Here is a 9,280-nt window from a genome sequence, read left to right on the forward strand (position 1 = left end):
CTGGAACAGCGGGGAACGATATCTAAATATATCTAATATCATTATGACAAAAATGAAATATGGTAGAACAGAGAATTCATTGTTTAGATCTTTGCTATGAAAATGACAACTTCTTAAATTGTTGTTAAGTAATGCTAACATAGAAAAATACTGAGTATTTCTTAACCAATTAAATTGAATCATATTACTAATTACCCGTGCTCTTTGCTTTGGAATGAATTTCATGCAGAGAAGATGAGTTTAGAATCTGATTATACAAGAATTCTGGAATATTTATATTCCACTGGCATAATTCCTTTGAAAAGTATTTAAATATTTTAGGCAATTAAAAGAATAATAAAAGCATTATTTTAATGTAAGGAATTTAAAAGATGTTTAAAAAAGCGAAAGTAGTGAAAATGATAAACATTATTTTGGAAATGATCAATAAAATTGTAAGCATAATTTTTAAAATAAATTTCAATCATCAAAAATAGTAAAACTTGTAGTTCTCAATAATGTTTTAATTTTTTTTTCGCTTCTTTATTATAAATTTTAGACAATTCGATATGAATCGCATTTATTTGTAGAACAATCTTAATAAAATGTATTAGCAATATAATGAGCATACATTTACGTATACTTTTGGATCCTAAAATGAGATTAGATATTGCAAAATTGTCTATTTTCTTTATTTAGACTTCATGAACATTGACTTGAAATAAATTCTATCTGAAAATTACTTACTTGCAGAACAGTACTAACAAAGTGCATCTTTAACGATGAAAAATAATAGTATGGATATATACTTGTAATGTATTCGAATGCTAATGTATTTGAATACTAAATTCTGATTAGATATTACTGAATTAGAATCTTTTTTATCTAGATTTCATGGACATTTAATTAAAGTAAAATCTATAGGAATATCATTTACTTGTAAAACAGTATTAATAAAATAAATTTTTAAAGATAAAAATAATAATGTGAATATTTATTTCTGATGCTTTTGAATAAGAAAATGTGATTAGATATTACATAATTGAAACCTCTTCTTCTTATTTAGACTTCACGGGCATCAAATTATAATACATTCTATAGAAACAGTACTTACTTGTAGAAAATAATAATAACAAAATGTATCTTTAAAATAATAATGATACATTTTTGCAATACTTTGGAATGCTAAAAAGTGATTAGATATTACAAATTGATATTTCTTCTCTTTATCTAGACTTCATGAAATAGTACTTGCTTATAGAACAAAATTTATCTTTAAAGATAAAAATAACTATATGGATACATAAATTCATAATACTTCTTGGATACTGAATTGTCATTAGATATTACAAGATTTAAATCTCAATTTATCTGGAGAACATGGGGATTTACTTATAGTAAAATTTACAGGAATAGCACCTACTTGTAAAATAGTAATAACAAAATGTATATTTTAAGATAATAATAGTATGGATATGTACTTATGATGCTTTTGAATACTAAAATGAGATAAGATATTACAAAGTTGAAATCTCGTTTTTTTTAGAGTTTAGGGACATTGACTTAAAATAAATTCTATGGAAATAGTACTTACTTGTAGAACATTACTGACAAAACGCATCTTTTCAGGTAAAAATAATAATATGGATATAAACTTACATTACTTTAAAAAGTTAAAAAGCGATTAGATATTATAAAATTAAAATCTCTTCGTTTTATCTAGACTTCATAGACATTGACTTACAGCAAATTTTATAGGAATAGTATTTACTTTTAGAACAGTACTTACAAAATGCATTTTTTTAAAAAATAATAATAAAATGTATAGATACATATAATACTTTTAAATAATAAAACGTTGTTAGATAGTACAAAATTGAAATATCTTTTCATTTAAAAGATATAGACTTATAATATATTTTATAGAAATAATATTTACTGGTAGAATAGTGCAAATAAAATGCATCTTTAAAGTAATAACATTATGTATACATATTTAATGTATTTTTGATCGCTAAAATGTGATTAGATATCATAAATTGAAATTTCTTCGCTTTATCTAGACTTTATAGACATTGAATTATAGCAAATTCTATAGGAATAGTACTTAACTTTAGAACAGTACTAACAAAATGTGTATATTTAAAAATAATAATAACAATATGGATAGCTACTTACGATACTTTTGAATGCTAAAATGTGATAAGATATTACAAAATTGAAATTTTTCAATCGTTTAATTACATTTTTAGCATGAAACACCATTAAAAAAATCTATTTAGAAACAAAAACGATATATATTAATTTTTCTGAATTTTATCTTCTTGATTATTATATTTCTTTCCAAAAATAACATTCACCAATTTTCATAAAACATCACTTTGTCTTAGCAAAAAAAAATTAAATTTAAGTACTCGTATATATTTTGCCGCTATTTTTTCGATAATATACAAAAAATCGAAGATGCCGCAGGCATAAAATAAAATGGTTAGAGAGAAAAGGAAAAAAAATGGAGATGCAGTACCGCATAATCCGGGAAAAGTTACGATCCAGGATTTTGCAGCTGGATTACAGAGCCTAGACAAAATGGCTTGCCGGTCGTAACAGCGGCATGCAATCACCATAATTCAGCTAGAAATAAGTATTTTAACCTGACAGCCATTTTGTCACTAAAAATTTCTTTTTTTCCTTTTTCGGTAAGATAAAAATTCTCGACTTGATTCAGCTTCAGTATCTGAAAATCATAAAAATGGATCATCGACGTTGGGTGGAATTTTATGGATATCAATTCTTCTCTAATTTTCATCTGGCCAGATTTATATGTCGATAGGAGTTTATAAAAATTCCTCTTTTTTTTATTTACATTTTCAGTGGTAGTTAGAGACGTTAATCACCCTGTAATTCGAGTTTTTATTTGTAATAATGAAAAAAAAAATGTTGCTGCTTTTTTCTTTAATTTTTTTTTAAAGAAAAATAATGTTCTCAATATAAAGAGTTAAGAAAAAAGACTTGGAAAAAAAACTTTTTTATGACATAATTATAATAGTGCTCAAATATAAAATGATTGAATAAGACATTAAAAATGTATGCTACTATTACTAATAGAATACTATATTATACGATACATGTATGAAATTATTTTATTACTGTATGTTTATGAAGTAGTTTCACATGTCCATCGGAAATTACAAAATTTTCGTTTTCTTGTGTTACTTTATGCTTTTTTTCCCCTCTAACTTAGTATTCTTGACTTAACTTAATATAAACGTTAATTGAACTTTGAGCCCCCATTTTCGTAAAACTAAAACAATTTTAATTCTAGCATAAAATGATAATAAAGATATATACATAATATAACTATGCAAAATATGATAGAATTTTGTAAATATAACTTCACACAATGACTTTAAATGTCTATTAGTGCAGATTATCGAATTATTCGATTTTCTTCTTTCTTTCTTGAATGTCTTTTTATTTTACATCCGTTAATAATTTGACTGTTGATATTCTAAAAAGGCGCAGAAGTAAAACACTCAAGTGTTACTTGCAGGTAGAATTAAAATTTAGTCGTCGATTACGTTTACTATATAAGGGTTATACACGGCTCTTGGACAGGATGTGGCCACTCTGGCTAGGTCTGCAGAATGAGGGAGGGGGAGTAGTTTCGAATCATACTAAGAAAGACTAATAAGTTATCTCAATTTTTGCCGATAAGAGAGAGAAAAGCGTTCTTCAGAATTAGATTTTTAAAATGAAACAACATACGACTTTTATCATAAATACTAAATATCTAACCTGAACGGTATTTCACAAAAACTATCGCGGTGTTGCAAAAATCGTGTACACCATCAACCTCTTATTTCTAATTTAAATGCTTAACCTTTGTTTCTAATTCACTATACCAGATAAATCACTGAAGAATCACACATCTTGTGAGAATTAAGCATTCAGAGCAATTTTGTCCAAGTCGCGAAGAAGAGAGCTCGGATGGACGGTGCATCTTACCGCCGAATTATGGAGTTAATTTTATTATATCTCAACAGGACGACAGGCACAGGCCTGTGTAAGGATCAGGGACCTTGCGTCGGAAAGGTTCTGGATTCGAATCCCGGGAAAGGCATGGATGTTCTTTCTTTCTCTGTACTATCTGTTCGCACTGTGGGAGCAACGTTGCCCCACCTAGTATGGTGCCCCTGAAAGAGTGACCAACAAATCTGTCCTTCAGATTCCTGTATGAACGAAAGGTCATTCTCCAGGTGGGCATTGGAAAAAAATATCTCAACAGAACTTATTTTATTATATCTCAAAACAATGGGGTACCTCAGAGTGGCTAGTCCGTAAGGGACAATTAAGCATTTGGAGCAATGCTAGGGTCTAAGTGGTACAGAGAAGTGTTGTGTTTAGGAGATCAACTGGTAATAAGAAAGTGATTAATAACATTTGATTAAAGAACATGACTCAAAATATTTAATTTAACTCTTTCCATACTGGGTGTTTAATAAAATTACGTTTGTTAGTCTGAAAAATGTTCCTTACTTTCTCTTCCTCTCTTAGTTTTCTATTTTTCTAGAATAGGATTTATCGTCAATGAAGAAACATTCCTTGAGCACATTAACATTGAGGGCTAAAAGCGTCTCACAGGCAGGACTTTAGTCTCATTTCTAAAGCACAAAACGCGAAATGTTAGTCTTATTTCTACCATATTTAAACGGGTATTATTTTTCCATACAAATTTTATCTGTCGAAATTATTCTTATGTTATTCTTTTCTGGTTTGAAATATAACTTTTTATTCTTATTGTATAATTTTGTTAGGTGTTTTTAATCATACGAACAATACAACATGATCATTCGAGCGAAATAACGTGATCATTCTTGTTCAAAATAATTCTAAATCATGATATTAATTTAAAATCATGATTGATAATGATAATTTTAAAAAAATGAGTGCAAATGCTTTTTTTCAACATTAATGGAATCAATGTGTTATTATATACCTGTTTTGTAGCTGAGAGATATGTTTCTAATTTCTTCATTTTCTTAAAATAACTACGGGTGGTTGCTGTGAGTGACTCGTTCAACCTAAAGTTTAAATCCCAGCAAGACGTAAAAATTCAGGGAATTGATAAGTAAAAAATTAATAATTTCAAACGAAAATTTTAAGTCACGTCTAACTAAAGAACTTAAATGGGAGATTATACAGCATTCACCATATTCCCCATACCTTACTCCTTCCGGGTTTCATCTGTTCCTTTTTATAGAGATTTATTTTAAAAGCAAATAAACTGAATCTACTGAGTAAAACTTTTTTTCTCCATATTTTGAAACAGAATCACAAAATTAATATGCATAATGAATTTAAAAATTTCTAAAGTGTTTGGAGACAGTTACATATAGATTAGGGAAAATACTTTTATTTTTGAATGTGTATTGCATAAAATTTGAAATCGTGTCGGGCACGAACTTCTTCAACGACTCAATTTTTACTGTTATCGTTTGTAAATTATACAAAATTTAAAAGCTAATTTCACCCGATTCTGATTAAAAAAGCATAAATAAGAATTGAAATTTTTTAAATGTTTCTAACCATGCATAATAGCATTTTAACCTCTATTTTTCCAGTGTGAATTCTTTTAAAAGATAAAATTGAATCCATGTTTGATTGCTATATAACACATTAATCTTTTTAAACGAAAGCCGCAAAATAGGGAACAAGATAGCTAGACCAGTTGAAAGAGAGCTGTCTTTTCAATTTTTTTCTGTTCTTACTTCACAAAACGAAATATTAATCCTTTGTTGTTCTATTTAATAGAACATCCATAAGCTTTGCAGCTGTATCTATAGCGACCATATGCCCACAAAGGTTCAAATGATTAGTTAGAAATAGGATGCATTTTTCTCTTAACTGTATTTGTTTGTTCCATCCAGAAAATAAAAATCCAAACCGTTTATAAATCCTGGAGTTTTGTAAAACAATGCAATTCTCTTCATCTTATTTTATTTATTTATTTATTTTACAAACCGCAAACAAACAAATATGAATAGTTTATTTTATATGTTTCAAATGAAATGCCTTTGAACGGTATGAAAAAGAGAAAATCTATTTGAATATTTCCTTAAACAAATCAAAACTACAGTTTTGACTTAAATTTAATAGAATCCTTCAGTTGTTTATTTAATTTTTAAAAAAAAGTAAATTGCTCTGCTTTTCATTGATTTTTTTAAAAATTTATTAAAGTTCCTATTATTAAAATGTGACAGATTGGTGTTATAAATCAATCATTCAAAAATAAAATTTTATTTTATATTTTTATTAATTTTACTATAAAATCAAACTGTTTTATTTTAATTTTATAATATTTATTAAAATTACTAACAGTTTTTATTTTCGTTTTAAAATGATTTATGATTGTAAATTTGGCATAAAGTTGAAAGTGCTTGTTGGTCAATGTTAGAAAGACTTGTTTGTGTTTGCAATGCTAGTAGACCAGAAAATTCAGGAGTCAGCTATTCAGGAGTTTTAAATAGATCTGCTTCACAATTTTTTTTCATTGTTTCCACCTGAAAATTAAAAGCCATGAGTAGTTCGCAGACCAACTTTATATTCGTATTTCAATTTTTGAAATAAACTATGAATCTAAATTTGGTTTATATTTTAACGATGTGTTGGTTAATGTATGAAAGACTTGTTTATACTTCAAATCTAGTTGGTCTGTACTGAAAAATTGAGGTGCTTTTTTCCAGCAGTTGTAACACACCAACTTAACATTCATGTTCTAAGTTTAAAATGCTAACTATGCTTCTAAATTAAATCTATACTTGTGATGCAGAGCAAAGAGTTCAAAAATAGTAAGTGCGCCAAAAACATTGATAAAGTGAGCCAAAGGGTGAGTTTGGCGAAGTTCCTTCGTGCTGTAGGGGTTGCACCCATTTAGGAATCAGTAGAAAGTTTGCTTGGCTGTGAAAAAGGTGACCTGGTTTAGAGATGACACACCTGGTGAGTGAATCCTAGATTCTTTCCCCTTTTGTATTACTTATGTATCAATATGTATTCAAGAATATTTTAATAATTAAAATTTAACTTTAAATATGAGTTTTCTAATTTTAACTAAAATTAACATAATTCCTATCAAAGTGATACCATCAGGCGTATCACATGTAAGGTTTCTAGGCTTTCGCTGAAAATATGATGCACTGTTGTCCTGGATATTTTAACAAATTCTAAGCAGAATTGTAAGAAATTTTTCCTGCTTTTGCTAAATATCCTCATGCAAGAACTGCAATGTCAATGCATCTCAATGAGATACCCAGGCTTGAATCCCAGCGGTAGCTAATTGATTAGAATTCTGCTCCCGGCTTGCTCCGACCACTGTGCTGACGTAAAATATCATCAGGGGCAGACGGATCATGGGTTAGAATCCCTTTACCGATGGACAAAACGTGGAAGATTTTCGTGGTTTTCCTTTCTACGTAACGATGGGTTAAATCCATCAAAAAGTCCTCCACGAGGGCTGGCTTATTTCAGTACTTGATCTAGGAGTTCCCTTGTCTTCTGGGCCGGGACAATTAAATTACAAAGCTACGGAGTTGAATATTGATAGTAGTAAACTCTGCATTGGGTTAGCTGCTCAAAGCCGGTTATGAAGTGAAATAAAATAAAATAAAAAAACATTCTCATTAGCTCTATGTAGAAAACATAACAGAAATCTTTTATAATTATTCCTAGAAAGTATTCCATTCTTAAGTTAAAAAAGACTGAGAGTAACGGAAAAAGATTAATTAAATGTTCATACTTCAATTTTAAAATGAATTACGAATTTTAATTTTTATATTTGAAAACTGTGGCTGGGTGGCGCAGTTAGTTTGTCGTCGGCCTTCTGAGCCCAAGTCTGCGGATTCGGTCCCCGGCCCAGACACCGGATTTTCGGGAAGCAGAAAATCCCCAGCGGTCATGTCGTATAATTATGCGGCATGTAAAAGATCCCTGGAGTGCCTTATTGGCTCTTGGCATTTCCGGCAAAATTAAATTCCTAGTGCACTTTAGCATCACAATAGAGTCTCGGTGCTGCCATCTAGTGAGGCAGAAACTAGACGTCCATATTAACATGGCCAACGTTATCTCACCCATTGTGATGGTCCTGAAAGAGTGGTTACCACTTCTGGAGAACGCACTAGGTCTGCTCATCGAGAAGACTGATTGTGCAGCTCATAGGAAATAAAAATAAAAAATATTTGAAAACTTGTTGGCATATGCCGAAAATATGAGATGCTGTTAAATTCTGGTGTTTAAAATAGGATTTTTTTCATGTTTAAACTTTAAAAACAACTGAAACTTTAAATTTGGTCTATACTTGTGAAGTTGTTGGTCTATAACATAAGTGCAAGAAACTATAATCTGGTGCTTAAGAACAAACCAACTTAACAATAATACTTTCCATTAAGAAATTGCTGAAATATACTGTTTTAAATATAGTAATATATGTTTTAAGACATAAAAGGAGTGTCGTAAACTAGAATTTTTATTTAAAAATTTTTTGGAAACTATTGAGCAAAATTTTTACTTTTAAAATATTGGTTTCTCAGATAAAATTGTAGGGTAATACGATTAATCTGCAAGTAGTTTGCCCTTTTGACCTTTACCAGACATATATGTCGTAAGTTGACTGTTGGACTAAATAGATCGATTTTAACATTAACTATGCAGATTACAGTCTTTTGAACTTCCCTCTATTGATTTGAATTATTGCCATCACTTTTTAAACTGTCATGGCAGCATAGTTTGAAGAAATCACATGTTTGTGAAAATAACTGAAATAGAACTAAGAAAAATTGAGTGTCATAACACATGTATTATTTATATCCTTTTGATTTTTTTATTCATAATTTGCATGATTTTGAAAGTTTATCGGATGAAAAACGGGACGTATATGTTTACGACTTGGATTGTATATATGTCTTAGTACTCTTTATTTTTTTTCTTTTCATGTGTGATTAGTCACTCAAAAAGACTAATTGCACATCACTGTCCCAGGGCATAACCGTAAGAAGTGAGCCCAGAGCTTGAAAAAAAAAATTATTTCTAATATTATAAATGGTAAAAAGATAATGTACAGCCAAAAGAAAACTTTCACGATAAAAAATTAGAAATCAGTCTTGAAAAGATTAAGAACAGAAAAGCTATGATAGTCTTTAAGTAGACTAAAATTAAACGGTTATTTCTAATTTATTTAAAACCTTAATCCTCGTTTCCCCAAACCGTAAATTCATTAATATTTTATGTTTCAGTTTATATTTAACGAAGC

Source organism: Parasteatoda tepidariorum, chromosome 3, assembly GCF_982258835.1.
Source record: "Parasteatoda tepidariorum strain Cologne lab strain chromosome 3, Ptep-v5.0, whole genome shotgun sequence".
Lineage (NCBI taxonomy): Eukaryota > Metazoa > Arthropoda > Arachnida > Araneae > Theridiidae > Parasteatoda > Parasteatoda tepidariorum.